The following is a 5,000-nucleotide window of genomic DNA, read 5'->3' as shown; positions in this document are numbered from 1 at the left end:
ATATATATATATATATATGTTTTCCTTTTGGGGATTTACTAAAGTATAAGAAGCCTTTCCTCCTCCTTTCATCTTAACACAAGACTTTCCATTCCCATGTAATACAAAGTCTTTCCTGTCTACGTTATTTAGCCAAAAAAATAATCATCAAAACTTCTCTACATTCACGGCCTATCCTTTACCCAACATTATCCAATAGATCCGCATTTTTCCAAGTATCTTACTCGATTACGACTGAGGTCCAATTCTATGCCTCCCTGGTACTTACCTCCCCCTCCCCCACCTCGTAAAAATCTTCCCCAACCGTTTCAGTAAGCCCACCGTAGGTTCCCCAAACCCACCCTCCCACCCACTCCCTCCAGAGCCTTAACCAACCCTTTACTCTCGAAAGAAGTACCCTAGACGAGCTCCTTTTTCTAACGGTTTTACCCAGGTAAACGAGAGCCTCCCCACACCTACACCACCACCAACATCCCACTACATTAGTCTCCCCTTCACCCAATATAAGACCTTTCGCTTTTCCCGCTTGAAAAGAGCTGTCAGCCGACCGAGCGACTTCTTCTGGCCCCATTGACACGCCGCCTGAGCCTCGGCTAATAGAGGCTTCACGTCCTCTCCCGCTCTTGCTGCAGGCGGGGCTGTGCGTGTGTTGGGGGTGTGGGGATGGAGTATGCAGAGGGGAGTCAGAGAGGGCCGGAGGAGTTGAAGAAGGCTAAAGGGAGATAGAGGCGACTGGAGAGGACTGAAGGATGGCTGAAGGGGGCTGAAAGGGGTTGAAAGGGGCTGAAGGAAGCTGAAATGCGATAAAGGTTCTGAAGGTTGATAGTGTGCCTGTAGGGTATTGAAGAAAGCTTAATGGGTAAGTTAGGGGGCTTTAGGAGACTAAAAGGTGCATAGAGAAATAATAGGAACTGTATGGGACTAGGGGCTGGGATTCCTTAGGGCTGGGTTGCTGGGTGATAGTATTGGATTGGCCGGGGTTATGGTGGAGTTGTTTGCATGTGAGGGCTTTGTATAGTGTTCACACAACTTATCATGGACCATTTGTCCCTTAATTATCATTTAATCTTGCAAGCAGGAAAATAATTTTGCAAATGAATGCGGAAAGATGCAGTGGTATGGTGTGTATGTGTATTTATTTTTGTTTCTTTCACTACATTGATTATTTTAGCTACCACTAGACAATTTTTCTTTTCAACTGGGAGAACACCTGTTTCTTTCTAGTCTGTATTGATATGGTGGATACCCGTGCCAAAGTTATAAGCAGGGGATGGTGTTTGAACGAGGCATTTTTAATGAACAACAGCTTTCCTCAAAACAGCTCAATAAATTCTGCGACAAAAAAATTGGTTATCTCATAAAAAGTACAAAAGGACCTCTCCACATATCTTATATGCTTTAGGTCACCTATCTGAGCACCTGAGTTTGAGCCGAAGGAGCAATTTACGTCCTCCAGAAAAAAAAAACAATGAAAGGAAAAGAAAAACCAAAATTTCTTCCAGTGACTCTACATCCGCGAATCTGCCCGACCCAGAGGCCCCAACCGCCGAGGGTGGGTCAGTTTGGGTGAGTCGGTTTCGTCGGTCAAGTCCAGGACGCTTTGCTGGGTAGTCCGGTGTGCTTCCGATGGTCCAGAAAACATCCCTTTCAGAATAAAAGCATCAATATAGAACCAAGGTTTTTAATATTTCTTTGTAACTAGTTTATTTGAAAAAGAGTTTGCTATTTAGTTTTCCTATTACGCAAATTTACATACGTGAGCATAACTCTACGCATACACACACACACACACACACACACACACACACACACACACACACACACACACACACACACACACACACACACACACACACACACACGCACACACACACACGCACGCACACACACGCACGCACACACAGACACACACACACACAAAAGCACACACACACACACACACACACACACACACACACACACACACACACACACAGACACACACGCACACACACGCACACACACACAGACACACATACACACACACACACACACACACACACACACACACACACACACACACACACACACACACACACACACACACACACACACACACGCACACATACATGCACACGCACATGCACACGCACACGCACACACATACGCATGCACACGAGCAGTACGAGTCTGAGCTTTCATCCGAGAGAGTAATAATTGATCACAAGTTCAGCAAATGATCTAAGACCATACTGGATTACATAAACATACACACAAAAACTTAGCATTGTAGTAAGGTTCCCACACGTGTTTCACTTGGGATGAGACTGGAAAGGTTAGAGGGCGGTGAGGGGCTTTAGATAGTTTAAAAGTGTTAGGATAGAATGAATAGCACTGGAATAGTTTGCAAGGGGTTGGATGTACTGTGCTGGGCTTGAATGCGTTGTGCAGGGCTGGAATAGATAGTGTGGAACTGGAATAAATTGAGAGGTAGGTATAAAATGAGGTAAGGTTTGGACAGCTGTGTGGAGGTGTAATAGCATGGTGTCCTGAAATAGACAAAGCATGGGCTAGGGTCGCCTATACAGGTCTGGGATAGATCGTTTTAGGGCTAGAGAGAGATACGTTGGATCCATGGGGGGATTATGTACCCTCTCACCCTTGTTTGAGGCAGAGGTTAGAAACTGGAGAGTTTTGAAAGACTCCTGAAGGGAGCTAAAATCGGCTAACGAAGACTTATTGGAACGAGTGCGGATGATGTGGGATGGTAGGGGCTTAGGGATTTATAGTTGGTTTGTAGATGCCTTTATGGGGTGGCAGAGTCTATTGGACTCTAGTGGGGTCTAGTAGGGACTGGCAGAGGTTGGCGTTGTTGGAAAACGAAAAACTAATTCAAGCCTCAAGACAAGTAAATTTCTTTTCCTTCTTTCAGACCGTATGTGGAGGCTGAAAAAGGCTAATATTAGTTTTATATCCTGCATTTTTCTTATTCTATTTCCAGACAGCGTGAGAACTAGAGTTGGTTGAGTGAGGCTGGAGGAGGCTTTTTTTGGGTCTGGTGAAGACTGAGAGGTGGCTGTGGGGGGCTTGAAAACTGATAAAAAAAATTCTGTCCCAGTATTCTTTTTCGTCAATCTTCGGACCGGACATGGGCAGAGATGAGGTTCTAAAAAGAAATAAAGGGGGTTGGGGCGAGACAAGTAAGTGCATTGAATCTAATAGAAGCAGGACGCCTCACAGATTCTTTGTCTTTTCTTTCGGACACGATGTAAAGACTAGAGAAGGCTGAAATGGCGTACAGGGGCTGGAGGAGGCTGAAGGGGGCTGAGATGTAGTTGACGTGGATTGTGCAAGTTTTATATTGGTTTCAGTTCCTGCAGATTTTCTACTCTATTTACGAAGATGGCGAAAGAGCGTAGGGTTGAAGGGACCTAAGGGAGGGTTTTGGTATTTGAAGGCGGTGGAGTGGGTGGCAGGAGGCTACAAGTGGTTGTAGTTTGATGGGGTGGTGCTATGGATCTCAAGGAGATCAATAGACACTGAAGGGGGCTTAGAGGAGACTGAGAAGGGTTGAAAGGAGGCTGAAAAAGGTTTGGAGGAGGTAAAGTGGTTGCTTGACAAATAGAATAAAAATAAAGTAGAAATAGAGGAGGAAGATGAAGAGAGAAGAAAGGCAGAAGGGGAAAGAATGTGAATATTGAAAATCCAAACAAAGATGCTCGGATTCTGACATGAGGAGATGAAAGAGAAAGCCAGAGAGGGAAAAGGGGACGAAGAGCATGTGAACGAGGGGAAAGAAGGGGGAAAGAGAGGAAAGATAGAATGAAGACAAGAGGAAAAGGGAGAGGGAAGAAAAGGTTGAAGAAGGAAGGGAAGATAAAGGAGAGTTGGAAGAAAGGATAAAAGGAGACAACTTTGTCAAAGGCGTCGCAGTCTACGAAACGAAATCAACTTCCTGCTGAAGCAATTGCATGAAGTTTTTAATCAAATTTGACAAAAACTTTCCCTCACATTTTCCATAGAATATCTGTAGCTGATACGTGACATTTTCTTTATAAAAAAAGGAATAAGACATGATAGATACAGATTAGAATAAAGGCAATAGATATTACAAAATATTAGGCTATTTATAATAGAACAAAAAAAGTACGGTTCCCAATGGACTACAGATGCACTTTCCTAAAGCAAAAAGCTAGATAAAGGATAGTTCGAGTCCACTATATAGTCAACGCGCAATATCAGCAAGGACAATTTTTTTCAAATATCCAAGCTCCAACATAGACTATCATACTAAGTCACCTCACAGAGTGGTAAACAGGAAAATATATATATAAACCAATTGTTTTATTGAACTAACACCTTGGCTAGCGGGGTTTTTCCACGTGATTCGGTAGCTATCAGAATAGTTCATTCGTCATATTTCCGCTTTCCCTTTTCCTTCTTCCTTATTCTCTCACTCTGTTCTCTCTCCTTTCCTTTCTCTTTCCTCTTCGCTGCTTTATCTCCTATCATTTCCACCATATTCTTTATTTTCTACTCCTGTCTTCTTCGCTTTCTTTTCCCTTTTTTCATCCCTATCTTATCTATTGTCTCTTATTCTATCTTTTCCCTCTTTTTTCTCTTCTTCTTTTCATTTCCCTGATTCTCATCTCCCCTCTCCCCATTTTCTATGACTATTTTCCTTTCACCATCCCCGTCTACTTCTCTGCCTCATTTCTTGTCTCCTTCCATGTCTCCTTCCTTCTCTTTTCCCCTGTCTCCTTCCTGTCCCTTTCCCTGTTTTTTCTCATGTAGCCTTCCCTGTCTACTTTCCTGTCTCCTTCCCTGTTTGTTTCCCTGTCTTTTCCCCTGTCTCCTTCCCTGTCTCTTTGCCTGTCTCCTTCCCTGTCTCCTTTCCTGTCTCTTTTCCTGTCTCCTTCCCTGTCTCCCTCAATTCCTCTTTGCCTGTCTCCTTCTCTGTCTCCTTCCCTGCCTCCCTCGCTGTCCCCTTCCCTGTCTCCTTCCCTGTCTCCCTCGCTGTC

Source organism: Oratosquilla oratoria, chromosome 19, assembly GCF_046742065.1.
Source record: "Oratosquilla oratoria isolate Oo_2021 chromosome 19, ASM4674206v1, whole genome shotgun sequence".
NCBI lineage: Eukaryota > Metazoa > Arthropoda > Malacostraca > Stomatopoda > Squillidae > Oratosquilla > Oratosquilla oratoria.
The sequence above is the reverse complement of the archived record's forward strand: the minus strand, read 5'-3'. Positions refer to the sequence as shown.